Source organism: Nycticebus coucang, chromosome 4 (genome assembly GCF_027406575.1).
Source record: "Nycticebus coucang isolate mNycCou1 chromosome 4, mNycCou1.pri, whole genome shotgun sequence".
Taxonomy (NCBI): domain Eukaryota; kingdom Metazoa; phylum Chordata; class Mammalia; order Primates; family Lorisidae; genus Nycticebus; species Nycticebus coucang.
The window spans coordinates 54,945,093-54,971,862 of NC_069783.1; the positions used below are offsets into that span (position 1 = coordinate 54,945,093).

The 26,770-nt window shown below is 38.3% G+C and overlaps 1 protein-coding gene across 7 annotated transcripts in view; it reads left to right on the plus strand.

The window, feature by feature from the left end:
* Positions 1–26,770, plus strand: part of CCDC85A (coiled-coil domain containing 85A) — a 208,138-nt gene that overhangs the window by 78,323 nt on the left and 103,045 nt on the right. The window lies entirely within an intron of this gene.

Consider the following 26,770-nt stretch of genomic DNA (forward strand, 5'->3'; position numbering starts at 1 on the left):
AAGAACTAAGCTGTGTGAACAACTGCCACTTAGTTTTGGTAAATTCCCTGTGGCTTCAGAAGTTGTGAAGAGTGAACAGCCCTGCAGACTCATCCGAAAAGATTAAAAAATAGGTGCCAATCGTAAAGTGTGGCTAGATGAAAGCTATTTATTTTTCATTTTGTGTTTGAAAGTTTTAAAAATAATTGGTAGTAATCTCAAATACATTTGACTTGTCAAGCACATTTGAGAGGGAAAGGGAAGGAGCTTGCTTGTAGAGGGAACATCGACCCGAGGTCTGTATAGTGCTGCCCTTCCAACACTGTGAATGAAAAATGACTAAAGCGACCCATTATATGGTAGACCTCAGTTTGCTTTTATTTAATTTGAATACCTCCCATGTGCAAGGTGCTTTGGTATGGTTATTATGAAAACACAAGCTTAAATAAGACTCAGTCTGTGACTTAAGGGATCTTAGAGTACCTTTTACCTGTGTAGTGGGGAGATGGTGGTGAGGCATAAATAATTATAGTGCAATCCAGATGTGATGGGTGTCAAGGTGGGGCCTAAAGCACTATCAGAGTTCATAGAAGAAAGGTGTTATTTTCAATTAGAGGATCAGGGAAGCCTTCATCAAGAGGGTAGTATTTGAAGTTAAACTTAAATTATGAGGTGAATACAAATTAGGGCAGGACACTGAAAGAAAAATACAAACAGCTAGGGGTGGAGGTAGATGAGGAGCAGAAAATGGTAGGAGAAAAACCTGAGTGATGGAGGAGGTGAGGTATGTGAGCCGTGCAGTCTGGCAGAGCATGGGGCAGGGGGAAGGAAGTCACATGAAAAAAACCTGGGAAGAAGGGGGGTTTGGGCATATTGTGGAGGCTCTTAGGTGCCAAGGTGAGGAGTTGGTACTCTTTGGAGTGGAGGAGGGAGATAATAAACATTTAAGCAGCTAATCCTGTGTGTAAATTTATGTATATATAAGACAGGAGGCAAGGAGATGAGTTAAGCTGTTGTGATGACATAAGGGAGAAGTCATAAAGATTTGAACAAGGGGAGTTGCTTATATGAAGGAGGAGATATAAAAGATGCTGTAGATGTCAGATCTTTGTGTATTAGCAACTGATGGAGGGGGAAAGGGGATTAAAGATGGCGGTGAGATGTTGACATGCTTTTCATCAGCAGAAATAAGGAAATCAGAGGTAGAGGCTGCTTTTTGATCAGCTGATGTTACAGGTTTGGATTTGTATTTTTAAAGCACAGCTATATTATGATTTATCAGAGATGTTCTTCCTTGAGATGTCCACTAGGGAGCTGCAGATGTGACAGTGGAGCAAATTGGTTTCTGAAGAGGGGGCTGGAGATGTAGGGGAAGGGGCAACACAGAGTCCAGCAGCACACCACAGGGAATGGGAGGCGCGGGCCTGGAAGCAGCTGTGGGAGGAGTTGGAGGACAGGGACCAAGGGTGCGAGAAGAATGAAGCCGGTGCTGTGATACAGAAGCTGATGGGAGAGTTTGCAGGAGGAAGATACTGAGGAAATTGAAGAATGAGAAAATGTCTGTGGATTTATCCATTAGGATCTCACTGAAAGTCAGGGTGCTCCTTCCTGAACCTGGGACCACTCTGTTTGCCTTCTGCATGGCAGGAGCTCTGCCACTTTCCTAGGTCTTCGCAGAGCCCGTTCTCCAGGAAACAGAATTCTAGCCATTGGCCAAAGTCCTGCCATAAATGGACTAAAAGCCCGGAGGCTCCCTTGCCCTTCTTGCCAGATTGGGCCTCTTCAGACACTGATGCTTGCACAGGCCGAACTTATCTCTCTGGACACTGAATCCTGAGCTTCCCATTATTCCAGTCTGGTAGCTGGATCATCCCCACTGGACTCAGTGGGCCCATGTCCTTATGAATCAACATTGCTGAGGGCTCAGTATTTTCTTGGCCAAGCCTGTTCAAGTGTTGTCATATTGAATTGGGGGATTTACTCAAGGTAGCGGGTTGAGGAGGAGGATATGAAGGGAACCAGAGGGTCAAAGGACAGGAAGACAGATGAGAACAAGAGAAATGCCAACGTGAAAATCAGCCTGTATTATGAGGGCCACAGAGGTAATGTGGGACAAAAAGATGAGGATACGTGTATGGACAGAGCAACAGACAAAAGAGAGGCTGTCCCTAAAACGCCATCTGACCTCCTGCTGGAGTAGAGATTTCCCCAAGTTTGGCGTTTTTAGAGATCTTAACTGGAATTGGGATGGGGTGGAGGGAAATAAAGGTGGAGCTGACAGAGCCACAACTTCTCTCCTTTGATTGATGGTCAGTGTTCTTTCAAGAAGATGTTTATTGCCCAAAATGTAAGAAGTCATGCTTAAAATAAAACTGTAGTGGAACGAATTTGTTCAAACCTGTGCTTACCTGAGTGTGATCCATTTGTCTGAGTTTTTGAGTTGCTCTGATGTTATGGCAGTTCTTTTGCCAGTAGGAGTAGCCATGTGATGTGGCTCCATAGTTCAGCCTTATGAGCAGAGCAGGACAGGGCAGGGCTGTGTTAGTATCATGTTGCTTTTGTGACCTTCACTAGGTGCTACTTGCCTGGAGTTGGAGTAAACCCCACGGGCTGTGGAGTATATGAATGTATATGGTACAGACATTCAGATAAGTAATAACTTTGGGTAACTACTTTAGTATAAGGAAAAGGTCATTTAGACATGTAAAACAGTGTTATCTTCTAGACATTTATAATGATTCTTTGTGCTGGGCTAAATTTAGCCTGAATTGTATTGTTTCAGGGCATTTAACCCCTGATCATTAGATCCTATGTTTTCCATAGATCTTGCCTTTACAAAAACCAACATAATTTTAAAAAATGCACTCTAACATTACAAAATCATCTTGTAGAAATTTAGTTTTTTCATTTGCAGGGGGTGAGGAAAAGGAAAACAGTCTGATTTAGTGATGAATTTGACACAGTTCTGAAAGAGGGATCAGGACCCTGGGTGTGCATCCTACATCAGTCTTGTCTGGGGTGATCTTAAAAAATTTACAAGGCCTCGGGGAAGTGCAGCTTTTTCATCTCTTAAATGAGGATAATGAATCCTCCTTCATCAGGGAGAATGTGAAAGAAATTGTGGTAGCACTTCGAAAACCATCCTGCTATGCAAACATGCTATTCCTGGGCTAGAACCTTGCAGACAGCGGGATGTCAAATAGTTTATGAGCTCAGGTGTTTGCACCTTTCTTTTTCCCTTTATGGTGTTATGTGCATATATCATCAATGTCTTTGGATGTATATGACTCTGGCACAGCCCTGTTGCCATGTAGATTCCCAATTTAACTGATTCCCAGATCAGTTAAATTCATATGCTAAGATTGATCTCATTTAAGCCAATCTGAAATTCAGCATGCATTATGCCCCAGTAGGATTACTTTGGTCGTATTACTGCAATCTGTTCTTCATCTTACTTAGTTTAATTTACCTAACATTTACTGAGTGAACATCTAATATGTGTGAGGTATGGTGTTGGATGCTGTGGGGATACAGAGATATGTATGGCATGGCCCCTATCCTCAAGGATTCTTCTCCTACTGACCAAATAGAATAAGCTAGCTGGAAATTTGCTCTGTGAAAAAGATAATGCTAGTGACTAGAGGCAAATTGTGTTGTAGATGAAGTGGGTTTTTAGAACACTCTTTGCATGCCCTTTCATGGTGCTCTTTTCTTAGGCATGGCAGCTCTCAACTGCCTGGAGACCCAACCCAAGCCAGGGTCTAGCCTTCCATTCTCACATTTTCTTAGCGTCCAATGTTTAGTATATGGCTGTGAAAGAGCTAAAGAAATCAACCATTGTTTAATTAATGCATTCAGTAAGTAAGTATTTGGTGAATATTTGCCATCTAATATGTTACAGGGTTTGGGGGTATTTTCATCTAAGATGTACTACCTGACCCCAATTTCACTTTGATAGTGAAAGTTTTAGGACTATTCAGGAAATTTCCACCGTTAGTGGGGAAAGTTCATCTCCTGTAGCTGTGCAGTTTTGTTAAACTGATTCTTCTACTTGAACCTTGATTGACGTATGCTAGTGGAGGGGTGGATTATGCAAAATTTATAATATGTGTAAGAATTGGCCTTTAATTCTTTTGTTATTTTAGTATGAATTGAAGTGCACCGGATGTTCTGGGAATTTATTGCAAACAGAACAATAAAGTTTGCTCGCTTGCTTCATTTGTAATTAATTGCTGGAAATGTATGTTTCTTTTTCTCAGTCTAATACAAATTGGCTTTTGCCCAGAGATTTTCTTGGCTTTTAAGTGTTTTTCTGCATGAGAAGACCTATAGTGGGAGATTAGGTACTGCTAGATAAACTGGCATGAGTCAAGTGCCCGCAGGTAGTCAAGAGTCTCTCCACCTCACTGGGAGATGCTCATCACCAGTGGTGGCCATCAATAAGCCATCCACACATGGCTAAGATTTCATTAAATTCTCTGTGGTGTCTGGTAGGAAGTGGCAATTGTGTTTTGAGAGGCCACAGCAGGGTCAAGCCCAATGTTCAAAGTAAGGTTAAGGCAGAGCATGTGGTTGCTTCTCAGTATCATACTTTCTGAGAGAGCCATCACAGGTGAGCTCCTGGCACAGAGAATATCGGTATAATTCTAGCAAATAGAAATGTAAGGATCCAGCCACCAGTCTTTAACTGGAGCATTTGGTTTGCTCACTTCTGCCCCAGTAGATCACTCCATTACTTTGGCAATGGTAACTACATCTTTATTGCCATTGCTTGGAAAATAAGAGGTGCCTCAGAGAACTATTTTTTTTCAAGACCACTTAAAGCATTGATTAACAAAGAGACCAGCAGGGAACCAAATGAGTTCTTAGTTCAGAATAGCAGTAGAAATACTGCAAGCAGCACAAAGCAAGTGAAAGTACTTAATTAGAGTGTGTAAAACTTGACCTTTCCTAGGCACTATGACATTCTACAGAAATAGAGGACAAAGTTCCTGCAGAGAGCCCCACACCCTTAGGAATCTTTTATTCCTGAATAACAACATATGTCATGGAGTTCTTTATCTTTCATTGCTTATCCACACTAAAAATTTTTATTTCAAAATATTAATTAAGTGGGTACAAATGGTTTTATTACATGGATATCTTGTATGATATTTAAATCAAGGCTTTTGATATGCCCTTCACCAGAATAGTGTTCATTATTCCCAATAGGGTAAGTTTTGATCCCACACCTACCCACTGCCTTCCTCCCTCCTTGGTTTCCCATGTCCTTTATATTACTTTGTGCCTGTGTGTACCCATCTATTAGCTCCTGCTTATTAGTGAGAATTTACATTTTCATTCCTGAGATCCTTTACTTAGGACTAATGTCCAGAATCTACAAAGAACTCAAACAAATCAGCAAGAGAAAAAACATAAAAAAGTGGGCAAATGACTTGAACAGAAATTTTTCAAAAAAAGATAGACAAATGGCCAACAAATATATTACAAAATGCTTAACATCATCCATCATCAGGGAAATGTAAATTAAAACTACAGTGAGATACCACCTTACCCTTGTCAGAATGGCCATTACTAAAATAATAGATGCTGGTGTGGATGCAGAGAGGAAGACATGCTGATATACTGTTGATGGGACTGCCAGTTAGTACAACCTCTATGGAAAACAACATGGAGATTCCTCAAAGAAATAAATGTAGACCTACTATCCAGCAATCCCACAGTTGGGAATCTACCCAAAGGAAACAAAGGCATTTATCAAAAAGACAGTTTCACATGATTGATTATCACAGCAAAATTTACAATTGCAAAGACTGGGAATCAACCTAAGTGCCCTTCAATTTATGAGTGGATAAAGAAAATGTGATATCTATATCTATCTATCTAATCTATCTATCTACACACACACCATGGAGTACTACTCAGCCACAAGAAGGAATGAAATAATGTCATTTACAACAATGTGGAGACAACTAGAGAAATATTGGCGTGCCACTTAAGAATAATGAAAAATTTCTATTTTCTTTTGGTTTATATAAATTTCATTAGTAAATTAGAGAAGATCAATAATAAAACTAATTCATGTAAGTTAACATGAAATAAAATGAATATAGTCCAAAACAAAAGGGAAAATATGTAATGAAAAGGAATCAGTTAATGCCATATGGGTATGTGAAGAAATAAATAATAAAACCCTTTTGGGAAAAAAATGAGAGCTTCTACATAATGCTTGTAAATAGTAAAACTTGATTAAGAAATCTATTCTTCTTTAAAGCTTGGAGATAAAGAGAATAATTTACTTTTTGGTTTTTATTCCCTTTGGGAAATAGTGTAAGTAATTGATTTAGGACAGGGCCTTAAAGTTCCAGAGTGAGTTCGCCATTTCATTCCTGCTCTTTACCTGCTGCTCAGGTGAATGGAGACAGTCCTTGGTGCCAGGGGAGCCCTGGGTGGAATATTTCTAAGAGTGTCCTACTCATTTTGCTCTCTAGCTGTATAATGGTGTGTCCTGTGGATGTGCAGGCTGGGTGTGAAGGGGCGTGTGTGAGCATGTGTTCTTGAACGTGTATGTCTGCACACACAGGAGCAGTGTGCGTTGGAATGAGATGAGTGGGTTGGTATTGTAGACACAGCCTTCTTCCTGTAGTAAGAATGTTGCTCTCAGGAAATGTGAGTTGATTCATTTTCTTTTATAATGGGGCAAATAGAATAATTTATGCAGGCCTCCTTCCCAGACTTCTTTGCTAATTTTTTCCATCTCCCCCAACTTACAAACTACCACACTGGACTGCACCTAAGGCTTTCCTTGACCCTCTGCCTTTTTCTGTCTCTACTCATGCCCTGGGCAATCGCATCCATTTTCATGGTGGTCAACTAATCTTTATATCATCTCTATGCGCTTAACTCTCAAATTTTATTTCCAGCCTGAACCTTTCTCTGGAACTCCATTTTCTTATATCTAACTGCTGATTTGATATTTCTTCTTGAATATCCAATAGGTTTTCAAACTTATCATGTCTAAAAACAAACTTCTAATATCCCTCTCCCCTCAAAACCTGCTCTCCCCTGGCTGGCTGCCCAGTCTTAACTGGGATGATGTTAACACCATCCTTTCTGTTTCTGAGACCAGGAGCCTCAGAGTTATCCTTGACTCTTATATGTATTTCACAAATTTCATATTCTAACCACCGGCAAGTCCTTTCAGCTCTACTTTCAAGATATATACAGAATTCATTCACTTTCCCTATCTGCATAACCAACAGCCTGGTCTAACCTGCCAACATTTTTCTCCTGGATTATTTCAATAGTCTCTTAAATGGCCTCCCTGCTTATACCCTTGCTTTCTATTGTCTATTCTCCATGCAGAGTGATCCTGACACTATGTCCCTCTTCCATTCATACCCCCCCTCCCCCTTCTTATAGTCTCAAAGCAGAAGTCCTTACAGGTCTTAAAAGGTAGAGCCCTTGTGATCTGCCCCCTGCCTTCTCTGCCCTCACTTGCCTGTGTGCTCCGCTTCACTCAGCTCTCTCCAGGCCACTCTTGAATTGTCCTCTTCAGTCCCAACAAGGAACCTTGCAACTGCTGTCACCTGTGTGTTTCACTCTCAGGTACTTGCATGATTCACACCCTTTCCCCACTCAGGCCTCTGAAAAAATGTCACATTTTTAAGGAGACCTTTCTAGACTTGAACACAATACCAGTTTCCTCCCCCCTGGTATTGCCTTGCTCCTTACCTACCTTTGTTTCTCCCCATGGCACTACCACTTTGTGACTTAATGACCCAGAATGCCAGGCATTGCTCATGGATGCTACTGGCATTCCAAAGTCTTAGACAAAGAGTAGGAAGAGGAAAAGGGAGAAAGCAAGAGACACTTAAAGAAGAATAAACTATAGAAAGGAAGAAAAATTATCCTTTAGATGCCATTTTGCCAGATATGTCAAAGTTGCCTAATACTTGAACCAACCAACCCGAGTAATCTTTTCTGTGGAGAAAAGTTCCATTAATATAGCTATGTATTAAGATTAACTGTGCTAATATCCAAAAATATGTGGAACTCAAGCTACTCAATAACAAGAAAACAATCCTATTAAGGGCAGCGCCTGTGGCTCAGTGAGTAGGGCGCCGGCCCCATATGCCGAGGGTGGCGGGTTCAAACCCAGCCCCGGCCAAACTGCAACCAAAAAATAGCCGGGCGTTATGGCGGGTGCCTGTAGTCCCAGCTACGCGGGAGGCTGAGGCAAGAGAATCGCGTAAGCCCAAGAGTTAAGAGGTTGCTGTGAGCCATGTGACGCCACGGCACTCTACCCGAGGGCGGTACAGTGAGACTCTGTCTCTACAAAAAAAAAAAAAATGGGCAAAGATCCTGAATAGACATTTCTCAGAAAAAGAAATACAAAAGGTCAATAGATGTATGGAAAAAATGTTCAACATCTCTAATTATCTGAGAGATACAAATTAAAACCAAAAATGAGATATTATCTCAGACCTGTTAGATTAACTATTATAAAAAAGATAAAGATAGCAAGTGTTGAGAAGGATATGGAGAAATAGGGAAATAGGATCCTTGCTCTCTGTTGGTAGAATTATAAATTAGTATAGCCAGTTGGAAAATAGCGTGGAGGTTCCCCCTAAAACAAGAAAATTGAATTTCCCAGTAATCCAGCAATTCTGCTTCTTGGTTTTATATCCAAAGGAATTGAAATCACTATCTTGAAGAGATATCTGCACTCCCATGTTTATGGCAGCATTGTTCACAATAGCCAATATATGGAAATAGCTGAAGAGCTTATTGGGAGAGGAATGGATTCTACTCAGCCTCTAGAAAGCAGGAAATCCTGTAATTTGTAACAGCATGAATGGACATAGAAGACATTATGCTAAGTAAAATATGGCAGGTGCAGAGAGGTAGATACTTCATGATCTCACTTATGTGGAATCTAAAACAGTGGAACTTGCAGAAGTAGAGAGTAGAGTGGTGGGGTCTGGGGTATAGATGGGGAAAGGGGAGAAGTTGGTCAAATGGTGCAAAATGAATCGAAGAACGCCTTTGGTTTTGAGATTCAGCATTCATGGCTTTGAATTTTCACTGAGACTCTTACATGGGTTAAGCAGCTTCCTAAGTCCTGTTGTTAGAGCTTCTCTGCCCTGTTAGAGCCTCTCTGTGGCTGCTATTGTCACTTCCTTATAGACCCGGTCCTTCATTATGTCTTCTTCATTAAAAGGAAATACTAACAAATTGTTCAAATGAACCTATTTAAGGAATTTTGGCAGCGATTAAGGTTTCTCTAGCGTTGTTATGTGAATAGGCTGAAAAACGATTAACATTAAAGGGGGTGGTGTGGCTTTCTTTGAAGAAAAAGTGAGTAGCCGTCAGAACCATCCCCTACTGAGAAAAAGATTTTTGAGGCTTTTGTTTTGTATTTGTGAATGTCCATGTGCTTGCACACATGGAGACAGCCTTATCTTTTTTTTAAAAAAAATGTGCAATATAGGGATAGCGTAGTATGTAATTATGGACAATGAAATATGTTCTGGGGCTTGGTTTGTGATATTTCCAACTGAGAAAGAGATGATGTTCTAAACTTGAACAATTTTCACCAACCCTAAATATAGTGATGAGCTCCTCCACCACCACCTCCCAGACCCCACTTTCTTGCCAGTTCGCCACTTCCCACCATCTCCAGCCAAGACTGCAGAGTAGATTTCAAGGCAGCTCCTGGGGCAGACCTCTTTAACAACCAGTTCAGCTATTTCTGATTTTTTTTTTTTAAACTTGGATTTATGAACAAAGATTGATGAAATCTGTTGGGAATGATAATATTTTAAGTACTCATTGCCTTTTACATAGAGTGCACACTTAAATCATTTTATCTATCTTTTTATCCATCCAGTTTTTAATTCTCCCTCAAAAGGGTAATTGATGTATGTTCCATACTCTACTGACCCTCGTGCTCATTCTAATTGGGACCCAATAGGCTGAATGAGGACCACTGACATGGCTCAGCATGCTGGCAAGCCTAGTGAACTCATGAGGCTTTTCGGAAGGTTTCCTGAGTGTTTACAGCCCTCACGGAGCAGAAACCTGACTATGTTTTACGTAGTTAACCTCAGAGGAGAGCCAAACAGACCTGTATTTCACTGGGAGCACTAGAGTGTGTGAGTTAGCATAGTTCAAGACTATTTTGAACTCTCCCCTGGAATTACACTTACAATGAATACCTAATAAGCTAAAATATAACTACCATGATTTAGAAACACCTTGAATTTCTCCATGAACATAATTTAGAGAAACAGACGAAATGGGCAGTGGTATAAAATCCAGTAATGTTTGGTGTGAAGTTTGGTGGGCTCAGAACACCTATATCAATAATTTTTCGTAAAAGACAATTTCAAAGATAAATCTCATATATTTTCTATGTTCACACTCTTGTGTGTGATGATTAAATGATGCCCTGGAAGATCTTTATGCAAATGAAAGAAAATCTTAGCTCAAGTCATGCTTTTAATACTTTTCAGTTGAATGAATTTTTTTTATTTTTGGAAGATTTAAAATAGATTTATAATAGTAAAGTCAGGTTTCTATTATTAGTTTCTGGGATTTTCACATGTATATCAGCAATGACAATCAATGATCCTGTGGAATCATTGATAAGGATCTATATGTACAAAGGCAAATAAAAGTTTCACCCAGGGCTTGATATATAAAATTTTGGAGAACCTCTTAAATCACAAAGTTACAAATAAAAGTTTAGGTATCAATGGAATAGTTAGAGTACGGGAAGAAATCACAACAAATTACAGATTTTGAAAACACTGAAAATACTTTTATTATCATAAAATATCAGGAAGATTGTATAACATTTTTATTGTTTCCATTGTCCTTTATAATTAAAAAAAAACAACTTTCAGCTCCATACTCTTTGATCCCTTCATACAACAATGATTTTCCTAGTAATTTCTAAAGAGAGACTAGAAAGATAATTTAGTCTTTACTATAGCAAGATTGAGTGAGCTTTTTTTTTTTTTTTATTATTGCTAGTTGGTAAAACTTTAGCTTTCTAAAAGCATTGTCCTACACATTTTAGGATTATTGTCAAAGTTGGAAAACTCAAGTTTCTTTTGCCCTCAAGACTGGAAAACTTTTCCATTGACTAGTTTCTGGCTCTGAACATTATTTAAAGCTTTGTTTTCTTTTTTCCCATCCCATAGGAATTGAGCAATGTAGGCCACAATTATTTCACCATCTCTAGCCCCGCAACAGGGCCGCAACACAGGAGGGACTGGGACAGTGAGTAATAGGAACATCCCTCAAAGCCATTTCTCCCAGGACCTATAGTAATAATCTACCTACCTGGCAGCACATAAACATATTTCACTAAATTCTAATTAAATGTACTCCCAACTCAGCTGCTCCTTAGCTGTGTCCCAAAATGCCCGTAAGACACTACCAAGGGTGTGTGTGTGTGTGTGTGTGTGTGTGTGTGTGTGTGTGTGTGTGTGTGTGTGTGTGTGAAGGAGGAAGACTTGGAGTGGAAGGAAGTGATCTTATTGTTAGTGATCACAGAGCTCACTTTTTCAGGATTTACAAAATTATGGGTCTGTGTAAATACATTGGTAGGGCTCCTTCCCGGTTATTGGGAGAGGCCCATGTAAGTCTGGACCCAAGGCTTAAGCTTTGTTATCTTCATAGTAAATTTGCCTTTGCTAACATGTATTGGTAAGTCATCAAATCCTCCAGAGAAAGAGCATGGCACTTGCCCTCACCAGCAACTCCTATCCTCAGGGTTGCATTCAGGTCTCATGGTTTAAGTATATGCTTTAAAATCCCCCCATAAGTGTATTTAATTGGTGCTGCCTCATTCCTTTCATTAGCACCACTATCCCTCTTACTAAAAGAGCCTTTCATTTTTTTTTTTTTAGTAAGAATATAAAAATGTTAGGCTGCCTTTGGATATAAAGTAGAGTTGATATCCATTCACTTCCTTGAGTTATCTCAGATGATCCATTCCCATAAATAGCACTATTTTATTTTCCATTAGTTTTGCTGGAAGATTTTGTTTTATATTCAACATGGAGCATGCATGTCTGTCATTTGGATTGCTGTTAACGAATCCTGTCTGCTAAATGCTTTTTCACAGTAGTGGCATTGTCAGGTGTAAATGAGTGTCATATTCATTTTGTGCAGAAGTACACTATCAACTACACCCCACTTGTTTTCATTCCACTCAGAAATTATGATGATCTTGATGGTTGAATGTGTACATATGTTTACGTCAGTCTAGATAGTGCTGACTTGCACCTTTCCCTTAATTACTTTGGAGTTAGTGGTAGAGTTCCAGAAAGGTTTGATGATTTTTCATAGTGAATGAAATTGGCAATATTTCAGGAATTGTGAAAAAAATATATCGTTTTTCCAAGTATTAGTCATAAAATATCATACTTTGATAGCCAAGACTAGTACCTAAATAAAAATTCATTTACTATCTTATTTGACATCTTCGAAGGCTGATTTTTTTCTTTTTTTTAAAGAAGGGTCCTGGATAATAGGGTAGAAAGTTGCTACCTGTCAGATTTTCAAACAAAATGTGATCCTAAAACACCGAAGAAAAGCTTTGAAGGGAAGATTATCTTGGTATTTCCATCTAAACACCTGGGATGAAAGCTGTACTTTGAGAATATTTACAATATTGTGTTCAATTACTATATACCACTGAGCATAGTTGCTTTTCTATTTGAATCAACAACTGTTAAACCTAGAAGATTCATTCTTGTAGTTATTTTTATAAGTCCAAATTAATTATAGTAACCTTTTTTAAATTTTAATGTGCATGGGATTTTGCACTGGATGTTACAATGGTCTGAAAGATTGGCATTGCATGCATAATTGGAGGTTGAGAATTTTGAAGCATCCAGAAGTCAGCAGTAGAGATAAAGGTGTTTAATTTAGGAATTCAAGGCAGAGAGGATTCATATTATGTCAGAGTCTTGCCATTAAATTATTACTGATTCAAGTCAGCTCCGATGGGAGGATCTAATACTTATCATGTGCTTATTCTGTTTCAAGTGCTATGTTGGTTAGTACTTGCTATATTATTTCTTTGAACCCTCACATTTCCTTGAATTAGGATTTATTATTTATCTCCATTTTCTAGGTAAGGAAATAGACTCAAGGAGATGCAATGACTTGCCCAATGTCCCATAGCTAATAAATAGCAGAACTGCGATTGGACCCTGGTCTGTCTGGCTCCTGTGTGTAATGTGTGACCAGTACACTATGTCACCTCTTATAGGACTTACTAAACAGGAGTTATGAGGCAGGAGTCAAATTTGGGTCAGTTGAGGGTCAGTTATGAGAAGCTGTAGATTTTGGTCAGGAACTAGTCTTAGTTGGAATAGGAATAATTTGATTAATGAATTACCATTGAACAGAATACAGTGGCAGGTTGATAGACCTGGTGTGGGTTTAGGCAAGACAAGGATTGGATTTAGACAGCTAAGCCATAGTGAAGAACAAATAGCTACCATTGGCGGGGTTGGCAGGGCTCAGACTCCTAGCAAGAGAGTGCTAATTGGAGGTTGCAGCATTGTGTATGAGCCAGAGCCCTTCCCTGCCCTGTTTTATGCAGCTGCTTGCTTTCAGTTCGCAGGAACCACACAGCTTGTGTCCACGGTATGTGGATGAGTTTAAGGCATAGAAGCTGGGGATTGCCCCAGGAATAGACAGGTTAGTGATATTAGGTCATTTTGGCTCTCTTTTTTTTTTTTTTTTTTTTTAACTTCCTATCAAGCTCCTCCCGATCCAGCAATCCAGCGTTAGACCCAATTAGGAGGTCTCCATTGCTGACTGACTGCCAGTGTCTGATAGGAGGTGAGGCACAGACAAGGGCAGTCATTTCCTTTGTAACTTGGCAGGAGAAAAGCGGCAGGTCAGGAAGCTAAGTCAAGTGCTGGGCTGTTTACATGTAACATACAGATAGTAGGCTCCAGGGCAGAAATGTAGCAGAACTTGGCTATTCCTATCCGTGGCAGCCCACGCCTGGCCTGCTTCCTTCTGTCTTTGGAGGCTTGTATGCTGTACCATTAGAGTATATGAGCTTCCCTGAAATCTTCTGTTGTAATTTCTGCCTAAAGATGGAACTGGTTGGAAGCTAAGGGAGGGGGATAACAGTGGTGGGGAGTGTACATTTCCTGACATGTTTGCCTAGCTCTATGTGTGGTCCTTTGCCTAAAAGGATATAAGGTAATATGATAAATTGTCAACTTTTATCTGTTTTCTCTTTCCACATGAAATAGTAAAGTTATTAAATGTTAATACTAACATTAATCTTCAATGATAAACTGGGAAAGGAGGCATCGGCGGGTATTAGGTGTGAATGGAGTCTTGTTGTACTCATGCCACTTGGAAGAAAGACTTGGACCCCACTTCAGGTAGAAGTTAGGTGGTGATTTATCACACCTGCGCAGGCGGGCCGCCACCCAAAGGCGAACATCCCCGAAGAGAAAAACAGGCTGTTTTTTATACCTTTTTGTTGCCATGCAAGCCAAGCAAAAACAGAAGCAGGACCTGGCCGGTTAGCTCAGGGGTGGGGTTACAGTGACAGTGTGGCGGTTGGCACAAGGGCGGGGTTACAGCGAGTCAGGGGGTTTGGCACCGATTACAGCAAGTCAGGGGGTTGCAGCTGGCATGGGGACAAACTTGGCATGGAGCAACTTGGGGTATGCAGTACCTTGGGAACTTCACGTAGGTAATTTATTTCACCATTGTTTAAGTTCTACCATTGTTATCTGTTGCTAGGAGTTCTTGGGAACTCAGGGAACTTCCTTGTTCTATTCTGAAACTTGTTTGAGGAATAAACTGCGGGACATGTGGGGGACTAAGGCTGAAACAGGCTGAGACAGTTAGGGGTCTTTAGCGGTCTTCTTGCCGGGTCGGTTACTACAGTTTAGCAAAGTAAAAAGCAGAAAGAGGGGTAGTAACTAACAGAAAACCAGAGGAAACTACCAACTACCATATTGCAGAGGGGGCTACAAAACAGAAGTAAATAGATGGATCTTACAGAATAGGGGAGTCCAGCCTACAGCCCTGGGGATGCATGCTGATTTTGTGAGGAAATTTTGCTTATTTGTGGTGTTAGATATCACAAAAAGTGTGCACTGACCCTTTTTTCTAATTGTGACCCAAGGCAACTCTTCTTCTTCTACTGTGTGGCAAAGTGGGGAAAAAAGGTGTATGGCCCAGTTTAGAACTTCTGATAGTCTTACAAGGAGTGGGTCCTACTATATGAAAAACTCCAAAATCCATTTACTCAAGGGTTCATAAGGAACAGGCAGTTCTAGGATCCTCAGCAGCCCTGTAGCTATCTCAGTCATGTGATTATTCTCCACACTACCTCCCATCTCTTTCCCACGGAAGAACTGAGGCTTATTCTTTGGAGAAATTAACAGGGATGTGCCACACTCAAGGATATCATGTATAGCAAAGGACCAAAGAAACTCAAGGCCTGAAAACCATATTTACCTTTTACTAGTGGTGCTTTTGAGGTTGGAGAGCAGAAAATTAGCATTTTGAAAACCAGAATGACTCTTAGATAAAAAGATCTTCAAATGCTTGCATTTGAGTCTGTTAAAAAAAAAAAAAAGAAAAGAAAAGAAAACGAAAAACCCTTCCTTCTGACTGACTGCTCTTCAGTGAAGTCTCCAAGGAAACATGCTCGGCAGCATATACATCACAGACTTCCAAGGAGATTTTTAGTGCTTCAATTTGTAAATAGGAATATGTAGGCAAAGACATCAAGGTATTTGAGGAAAGCTTGCAACATTTAAGTAAGACTAACATGAACAAATTGAAAAAAAGCAGTAGAGGAAATGAAGACAGGAAAACACCTAAATGACCATATTCAACACTTAGAGAGATTTGGCATAGTACTACATTTATGAACTAACAATAGGATGTTATGGGAAGGGAACCAATGAGGAAGAGATAAGAAGTATTAAGAATTAAACCACATAGAGCCAAAAAAAAAAAAAAAATCCAAAGGGAAATTTGGATGATTAAAAAGAAAATAAATGAAAGAAAGTAAATGAAAAGCAAAGATCTGGAAAATAGGATATATAGATGAGGTTCATATCAACAATGAATTCTAAAAAGAGAGGCCACAAGAATAGGGGATAGGAGATTAACATAGAAATAATAAAAAGAAATTTCTCAAAACTGAAAGCATTTGTTTCTAAAGGGTGCACTGAATAACTTAGTATAGCAAAGGAGAAAGCCTATGTCAAGGAGAACCTTTGCAGAATTCCACAAAATAGGAGAAAGAAACAGAAGAGAATTAAAGTTAGATTTTACAATAATATCAGATTCTAGAAAACAAAGGAACAATGCCTTTAAAACTAAGGAGGAATTATTTTCAGCTTAATATTTCCCATTTAAGGAAATGATTAATCAAACATACAGTAAATTATATTTTCAGAAATGAAAATGTACTTTTCATATAACCTTTCTTGGAATGTTACTGAAGGATGCTCTGGCAAAACGAATAAGTAAAACCTAGAAACAAGGAGGCATGGGTTCTAGAAAAAAATAGCTCTAGAGAAAGGAAGTAGAGTTCTAGGATAACAGCGAGTAAGATGATATGGAGGTAATAGTGAGGGATTGGTGGGTTGGATCCACAATCCAGCTGGTATGACTGATTCCCTGTGAATGGTAACTATAGCAGTGATTATTCCGCCAACAATTCTAACTATAACTTCCAGCTACACTGAACCAGTGCACTCCACATACCAAGAGAGGCATTTTACAAATACAAGTTGCTTTATTCATGCCACAGTGTAGCCAGGGACAAGTGCATTCAAGGCCAGCAAACCTAAAATAAGGACCTGGGGGCTGTGAAGATAAGCAGGTTGCTATGAACTGATTTATGCCCCCTGACCCCACCGAGTCATATGTTGAAGCTCTAGCCCCAGGTATATGAATATGGGACTTTGGGAAGTAATTAGGTTTAGATGAAGTCATAAGGGTAGTGCTGTCATGATGGGATCAGTGCCCTCTTGAAAAGAGAGACCAGAGATCTTGCTTTCTCACTCCTTCTCCTATTCTGCCTACCAAAGAATGGTCATTTTAGGGCACTAACCCTGCTAACACCTTGATCTTGGACTTCTGATCTCCAGAACTACAAGAAACAAATTCTTTTGTTTAAACCACCCAGTCTATGGTATTGTGCTATGGCAGAATGGCAGACTAAGGCATGGTTGCACTTAACAGGTTGTGATAATGAACTTCATTTGTCAACATGGCTAGACAGTGGCCTCCAGCCATTCATAGGTGTGATAAGCATTTACAATCAAAACACTCTAAGCAGATTTCTCTCCGTAATCCCTACCAGATGACCCTCCATATGGCCTTATCCAATCAGTTAAAGGCACTTAAGCAGGGTTCCCCCAAATAAGCAATTATCCCCCAAGACCTCAACATGGAAACCCTACCTGTTTCTAGCCTATTGTCCTCCCCTGTGGATTTTGGGCTGAAAATGACAAAATCAACTTTTGCCTAAATTTCCAGCCCTGCCAGACAGCTTCCACAACCATTTCTAAAAGTCAACCCCTCTCTCTCTCACTATATATACACAAACATGCATACATACACATAGATATATATGTGTATATGTATACACAGAGGATGCCAAAAAATGTATACACATTTTAAGAAAGGAAAAAGCTATTAATACTCAAATCACATTTGACTTCTGCAATTATAAGAGAAGGTTAATGTGACTTGTATTCATCTTTTGTTATCAGTATGTCTTGAGTATTACAATTTTTAAACATTTTTTTCCTTAAAATGTATATACATTTTTGGCACCCTCTATATACATGCACACACACAAATGCATACTAATATATACATATATGTACATATACACTATTGGTTCTATTTCTTTGTAGAACCCTAACCAGATTAAGCAGAACAGTATAACACAAACATGGACTAGACAATGACTGGCAGAGGGGTTAGGAATAAAGAAAACAGTACATCCTCATAGATCATTGGCAAGTTATCTGCAAGGACAAATCCTTCTTTGGTTGATTTGAATATCAGAGTTACATTAATTCTTTTTAAATTAATATTGCTAACTTGTATTTTTCAAGGAAATCTATTTCATCTAAGTTGTTAAAATTACTGGTACAAAGCTGAAATATCTGTAGGATCTTTAGGGATATCACCCAAATTACATGCTCATATGAACATGTGGAAGATACTTTACATCCTCACCAGCATCTGCAGTTTTGGGACTGTGTTTCAACTCCATCCAGGTAAACATAAAAGATGTAAAGTCTCCATCTTTTTATTTGGCTGAATAGTACTCCATGCATGATATACATATACCACAATTTGTTGATCCATTCATGAGTTGATGGGCATTTGGGTTCTTCCATGACTTAGCAGTTATGAATTGAGCAGCAGTAAACATTCTGGTACAAATGTCTTTGTAGTAAAATTATTTTTGCTCTTCTGGGTGTATACCTAGTAATGGAATTGCAGGATCATATGGAAGGTCGACTTTTAGTTCTTTGACAATTCTCCATACTTCTTTCCATAAAGTTTGGATTAGTTTGCAATTCCACCAACAGTATAGAAGTGTTCTCTTCTCTTCGCATCCGCACGAGCATCTGCAGTTTGGGACTTTGTGATATGGGTTAATGTTACTAGAGTTAGGTGATAGAATGGTTTTGATTTGCATTTCTCTTATGACTGAGGATGATGAGCATTTTTTCATGTTTGTTGACCATTTGCTGTCATCTTCAGAGAAGTTTCCGTTCAAGTCTCTTTCCTACTTATAGGGGGGGTTGTCTTCCTCATAAATTGTTTTTTTCCCAGGCCAATATCTTCAAGCATTTTTTCTACACTCTCTTCTAGAATTTTTATTATTTTATATCTTAAATTTAAATCTTTTATCCAGTGAGAATCAATTTTTTGTCAATGATGAGAGATGTGAGTCCAGTTTCAGATTTCCACATGTGGCTGACCAGTTCTCCCATTACCATTTGATAAATAAGGATTCTTTTCCCCAGTGCATGCTTTTGTTCTGCTTATCAAAGATCAAATGACAGTATGTGGCTGGGTTCATCACTAGATTCTCTATTCTATTCCATAAATCTCCATCTGTATTTTTGTGCCAGTACCATGCTGTTTTGATCACTGTAGCTTTGTAGTTTAACCCAAAGTCTAGTAACATGATGCCTCCAGATTTGTTTTTTTTTTCCCTTAACCATTAGCTTATTATTTTTATTATTAAATCATAGCTGTGTACATTAATACGATCATGGGGCACCATACACTGGTTTTATGAACAGTTTGACACATTTTCATCACACTGGTTAACAGCCCAATTCATAATTGCTAAGTCATGCAAAAAGCCCAAGTGACCATCGATCCATGAATGGATTAATAAATTGTAGTATATGTACACCATGGAATATTATGCAGCCTTAAAGAAAGATGGAGACTTTACCTCTTTCATGTTTACATGGATGGAGCTGGAACATATTCTTCTTAGTAAAGTATCTCAAGAATGAAAGAAAAAGTATCCAATGTACTCAGTCCTACTATGAAACTAATCCAGATTTGTTTTTATTTCTAAGAATTGTATTTGCTGTTTGTTTTTTTTCAATTTCCACATGAATTGAACTACTATTTTTTTTAAGTTCTTTAAAGTATGACATTGGTGCTTTGCTGGGGATTGCATTAAATCTATAGATTAATTTGGGTAGTATGGACATTTTAACAATGTTGATTCTTCCCAGCCACAAGCATGGTGTGTTCTTCCTTTTGTTAACATCTTCTGCTATTTCTTTTCTCAGGGTTTCATAGTTTTCTTTGTAGAGATCTTTCATGTTTTTTGTTAGATATATTCCCAGGTATTTCATCTTCTTCGACACTACTGTAAAAGGAATAAAGTCTTTGATTTTATTCTCAGCTTGACTATTGTTGACATATACGAAGGCTATTGATTTGCAACTATTGATTTTGCATCCCAAGATCCTGCTATGTTCCTTGATCACTTCTAAGAGCTTTGTAGTTGAGTCCCTGGGGTTTTCCAGGTATAAGATCATGTCATTTGCAAAGAGCGAGAGTTTAACCTTCTCTGTCCTCATTTGAATACCTGGGATCTCCTTCTCTTGCCTGATTGTGATGGCTAGGACTTCCAGCATGATGTTGAACAGCAGTGGTGACAGTGGGTGTTCTTGTCTAGTTCCAGATCTGAGTGGAAATGCTTTCAGTTTTACTACATTCAATATGATATTGGCGGTGATCAGTTTAAGAAATGTCCCATCTATACCTTTTTTTTTTTCAGTGTTTTTATCTATACCTATTTTTTTGAGTGTTTTTTATCATGAAAGGATATTTTGCATCAATATTCATTAATGACTTTGGTCTGGTTTTCTTTTTTTTTTTGTAGGGTCCTTTTTTGGTTTGGGGACCAGGGTAATATTTCCTTCATAGAATTTGTCAGGGAGGATTTTTTCCTTCTCTATATTTTGGAATAGATTATTATTTTTAAAATTATTTTGTATTACATCATAACTTTGTACATTGATGCATTTATGGGGTTTAGGGTACTGCTTCGATATTCAATATGAAATGTTTACATTGAACTAAGTAACCTATCCATTACAATTATACTCATTTCTTAATAATTTTAAAATGTACCATTGCATCATATACATTAGGTGAGGTCCCCCCAAATACCCTCCCTCCTCCCATATCCCCTCTCCCCTCTCCTCTTTCTCCTCTTTCTCCTCTTCCTTTCTAGTTTCTAGTTATGTTTTGCTATTCTTATGAGTGTGTAGGTGGTTATATATTGATTTCATAGTAGTATTGAGTACATTGGATACTTTTTTCCCCATTTTTGAGATACTTTACTAAGAAGAGTATGTTCCAGCTCCATCCAGGTAAACATAAAAGATGTGAAGTCTCCATGTTTTTTATGGCTGCATAATATTCCATAGTGTACATATACCACAATTTGTTAATCCATTCATGGGTCGATGGGCATTTGGGCTGTTTCCATGTCTTGGCTATTATGAATTGGGCTGCAATAAACATTCTGGTGCAAATGTCTTTGTTGTAAAATAATTTTTGATTATCTGAGTATATACCTAATAGAGAACTTGCAGGATTGAACGGTAGGTCTACTTTTAGTTTCTTGAGTATTCTCCAAACTTCTTTCCAAAAAAGGTTGTATTAGCCTGTATTCCCACCAGCAGTGTAGAAGTGTTCCCTTCTCTCCACATCCACGCTAACATCTGTAGTTTGGGAATTTTGTGATGTGGGCTAATCTTATTGGACTTAGATGATATCTCAAAGTGGTTTTGATTTGCATTTCTCTGATGATTAAGGATGATGAGCATTTTTTCATTTTTGTAGGCCATGAACCTGTCTTCATCTTTCAGAGTCTCTTTCAGAGAGGGGGTTATTTATTCTTTTCTTATTGATTAATTTGAGTTCTCTGTGGATTCTAGTTATCAGACCTGCGTCGGAAGCATAACCTGCAAAAATCTCCCATTTTGAAGGTTGTCTGTTTGCTTTACTTACTGTGTTCTTGGCTGTGCAAAAGCTTTTTAGTTTGATCAGATCCCAGTAATGGATTTTTGTTGTTGCTTCAATTGCCCAGGGAGTCCTCCTCATAAAATATTCTCCCAGGCCAATTTCTTCAAGTGTTTTCCCTGCACTCTCTTCTAGTATTTTTATAGTTTCATGTCTTAAGTTTAAATCTTTTATCCAGTGGGAATCAATTTTTGTTAGTAGTGAAAGGTGGGGGTCCAGTTTCAGTCTTCTACAGGTCGCCAGCCAGTTCCCCAAGCACCAATTGTTAAATAGGGAGTCTTTTCCCCACTGAATATTTTTGATAGGCTTGTCAAAGAGCAAATGATGATAAGCAGCTGGATTCATCTCTTGGTTCTCTATTCTGTTCCATAAATCTGCCGCTCTGTTTTTGTGCCAGTACCATGCTGTTTTGATCACTATAGATTTGTAGTATAGGCTGAAGTCTGGTAATGTGATACCTCCTGATTTGTTTTTATTTCTGAGTAATGTATTTGCCATTCAAGGTTTTTTCTGATTCCATATAAAACAAAGTACTATTTTTTCAAGTTCTTTAGAGTATGACAATTGTGCTTTAATAGGAATTGCATTAAATCTGTAGATTGCTTTGGGTAGTATGGACATTTTAACAATGTTGATTCTTCCCAGCCATGAGCATGGATGTTTTTCCATTTGTTAACATCTTCAGGTGTTTCTTTTCTCAGAGTTTCATAGATCTCTTTATAGAGATCTTTCACATCCTTTGTTAGGTAAATTCCCAGATATTTCATCTTCTTTGGCACTATTATATAAGGAATAGGGTCCTTGATTGTTTCTTCAGCTTGACTATTGTTGGTGTATATAAAAGCTACTGACTTGTAAGTATTGACTTTGTATCCTGAGACACTGCTGTATTCCTTGATCACATCTAAGAGTTTTGAAGTTGAGTCCCTGGGATTTTCCAGGTATAGGATCATGTCATTAGCAAGGAGTGAGAGTTTGATCTACTCTGACCCTATTTGGATACCCTTGATCGCCTTCTCTTGCCTGATTGCAATGGCTAAGATGTCCATTACTATGTTGAATAGCAGTGGAGACAGTGGGCATCCTTGCCTCATTCCTGATCTGAGTGGAAATGTTTTCAGTTTTACACCATTCAGTATGATATTGGCTGTGGGTTAGCTGTAGATGGCATCTATCAGTTTAAGAAATGTCCCTTCTATGCCTATTTTCTTAAGAATTCTGATCATGAAAGGATGCTGGATATTATTAAAGGCTTTTTCTGCATCAATTGAGAGAATCATATGGTGTTTGTTTTTTATATTATATGTATAGACTTGCATATGTGGAACCAACCCTGTAACCCTGGAATAAAACCAACTTGATCATGATGTATAATTTTTTTTTTTTTTTGCTGTGTTGTTGAATTTTGTTTGCTAAGATCTTATTGAATATTTTAGCATTGATATTCATTAATGATATTGGTCTATAATTTTCTTTCTTTGTTGGATCCTTTCCTGATTTGGGTATCAGGGTGATATTTGCTTCATAGAATGTGTTGGGAAGTATTCCTTATTTTTCTATGCTTTGGAAAAGGTTGTATAATATAGGTACTAGTTCCTCATGAAAGGTTTGATAGAATTCGATGTGAAGCCATCTGGTCCTGGACTTTTCTTTTTTGGGAGATTTCGTATTGTTGATGCTATTTCAGTGGTTGATATAGGTCTATTCAAGATTTCTAATTCTTTCTGATTGAGTCTAGGAAGGTGGCGTGCCTCCAGGTAATGGTCCATTTCCTTCAGATTTTCATATTTCTGGGAATAGAGATTTTTGTAGTAATCATTGAGGATTTTTTGAATTTCTGAAGTGTCTGTTATTTCTCTTTTATTGTTTCTGATAGATGATATTAGAGATTTTACTTTTCTATTTCTGGTTAGGTTGGACAAAGGTTTATCAATTTTGTTAATCTTTTCAAAAAATCAACTTTTTGTTTCATTGATCTTCTGAAGGACTCTTTTGTTTTCAATTTCATTTAATTCTGTCCTAATTTTGGTTATTTCTTTTCTTTTGCTGGGTTTGGGGTTGGAATATTCTTCCTTTTCCAGTTGCTTGAAAGGATCCATTAAGTTGTTGGCTTCCTCTCTTTCTGTTTTCTTGATGAAGGCTTCCAATGCTGTAAATTTCCCTCTGAGGACTGCCTTTGCAGAATCCCACAGGTTTTGATAATTTGTGTCTTTGTTATCATTTATTTCCCAAAATTTGGTGATTTCCTTCTTAATCTCATCTTTGACCCAGTTATCATTAAGCCTAAGATTATTTAGCTTCCATGACTTAGTTTGAGTATGAAGATTCCCGTTGCCTTTGAGTTCAACTTTTATTCCATGGTGGTCTGAGAAGATACAAGGAATAATTTCTACACTTTTAATTTTGCTGAGGTTAGACTTGTGTCCTAGGATATGATCTATTTTGGAGGATGACCCATGGGCTGATGAGAAGAATGTATATTCTGTTTTATTAGGGTGAAATGTTCTGTAGAGATCTGTAAAGTCCATTTGTTCTAGGGTCATATTTAAGTCTAATATTTCTTTGTTTAGTTTATTCTTGGAGGATATATCCAAAACTGTCAAAGGGGTGTTAAAATCTTATTTTGGAATAGAATATGCAATATAGAAATGAGTTCCTCTTCGAATGTTTGGTAGAATTCTGGTGTGAAACCATCTGGTCCAGGGCTTTTCTTTTTTTTGGAGATTTTGTATAATTGATGCTATTTCAGTTCTTGATACTGGTATATTCAAACTTTCTAATTCTTTCTGATAGAGTTTTAGAAGGTAGTGTCCTTCCAGGTATTGGTCCATTTCCTCTACATTTTCTGGTAATAAAATTTTTTTGTAGTAATCATTGAGAATCTTTTATATTTCTGTGGAATCCATTGTTCTTTTCCCTTTACCATTTCTGATTGAAGTTACTAGAGACCTCATTTTTTTTTGTTTCTGGTTAGTCTAGCCAAGGGTTTATCATTTTATTAACTTTTCTAAGAACCAATTTTTTTCACCTGTCTTGCAAATAATTCTTTTGCTTTCAATTTCATTTACCCTATTGTGTATATTTTTTCTTTAAATAGTTAGGTTGGCTTTTATATGTCCCTACATATTTACCTTTTCCAATGCTTTTCTTTGCTTCCTGTGAGTGTGGGGCTGAAATTATTTGCCTTCAACCCGAAGAAATTTCTTTCTGCAATGTAGGTCTCCCGAAGATAAATCTTCTTAGGTTTTCTATCTCTGAAAATGTCTTTATTTCACCCTCAATTTTCAAGGATGTTTCCACTGGAAATATGGATTTGGATTGACTACTCCCTAACAGTACAGATGTTATTTTATTGTTCTTTGCCTCCCTTGTTTCTGGTGAAAAGTCAGCTGTAATTTGAATCATTATTTCTCTGTAGTTAAGGTTATTTGTTTTTCTGTGTTTGCTTTTATGATTTTTTTCTGTACCTTTGGTTTCCAACAGTTTGACATTATGTGACTAGTTGTGATTTTTTTTTCTATTTATCTATCCCTGGTTCATTGAGGTTTTTGGCTCTGTAGGTAGATATTTTTCATCAAGTTGGAAAATATTTACCTATTTCTTTAAATAATTTTCTGCTCCATTCTTCTCATGTAACAGTCGTGCACATTAGACCTCTTGGTGTTATTGAGGCTTTCTTAACTGAGGCTCTTCAGAATTTTTTAAAGTACTTTATGTTCTTCAAGTTGGATAATTTTCTACTGATCTGTCTTCACTGATCCTCTATGTTCTAGTCTCCAATCTTCTACTAATCCCACTTGGTGAAGTTTTCATTGTAGATATGTTACAGTATTAGAATTGGTTTTCTTTTTATGTATTTTATATCTTCTGAGATTTCTTCATCTATTCATTCATACATTAGTAACTGTTTTAAAACTGTCTACTCATTGCCACATCTGGGTCATCTCATGGATTCTTTATGTTAGCTGGTTGGTTTTCATTATTATGAGTCACTTTTTTCCCCTACTTTTTTGTATGACATGTAATTTTTTTTATTGTAAATTGGCCATTGAGGATAGTTTCTTATAGGGAATCTGGAGCATGTTGTCTTCTTTGAAAGGATGTTGAATTTTTCTTCTAGTGGATTCTCTTGATCCTGTCATACTTGGTTTTATTCTCCATGAGGATGGCTCTGTTTTAGGTTTTGTCCTTGGTCCTAGGGCATGACCTTTACTTCAGAGACTAGTGTTTTCTCTTAAGATGTGGCCTTTGTGTGGTCCTCACTGAATGCCGAACTGTTTGATGAGGTCTCTCCTCTGGCTGCACCAGAGTTCCATTGTCACTCAGCACAGTTACAACATCTGGTATCTTTGTTTTATCTCTCAGCCTCACAGTGGCTACTTTCTGCTGGACCTGACAGTTTCACTGTGCACTTGTGCCACCAAGCTCTTCATCAGGGACTTGTGGGAGACTTCTAAGCAAACTTCAGGGTGCCTTGCACCCAGGGAGCTGTTTCATTTTCAGGATTCTGCCCCAAAAAGTTCAGTTGCTTCAGTGGCTACGATCATCAATCTCCATCTCTTCAGCTCTGGAACAGAGCTCTTTGCTTGGGCTCTTCATTTTTCTGTCCACAATCTGGACAGTGTCTCCAGGTAGAAAGAGAGAGCAAGCGTCATCTTGAAGACTTCCTTTCTCTGAAGGACAACTCTTTTATATTGCCTATAATCCAGTGTCTAAAAAAGGGACCAACACTGTGCATAACTTTTTAATTGTTTATGGCAAGAGGATAAATCCAGTTCCAATGATTCTGTCATGACCTAGGTAAAAGACCTATTCTCTATAGAATTCTTTAGAGGGTATGTGACTGATTCTCTGTCATCCCATTTTCTTTTTCCACCAGCTCTATGCAAAGGTCACCACATTCAGACCCTGCATTTGCATGGCTCTTCTTTTTTGGCTGCAAGCCTATTTTTTCCTCCTTTATTTTCTTACTTTCACCCATTTGAATTCTTCCCTTTTCACAGTTTGCCTGATTTTAAGAAATGGGACATTGTAACACCCAGCATTCTGTGCATATAAATGTGAACTACTTTGAGAGTGTGAAATTTTCCCCCCAATTTGGAGCAAGACTCTAGGCCTCCTAAGTTCCTTCCCTGTTGTCTTTGGGTTTTTCCCTCTCCCCAAAGAGCTGCAATAAGGTGTTTTG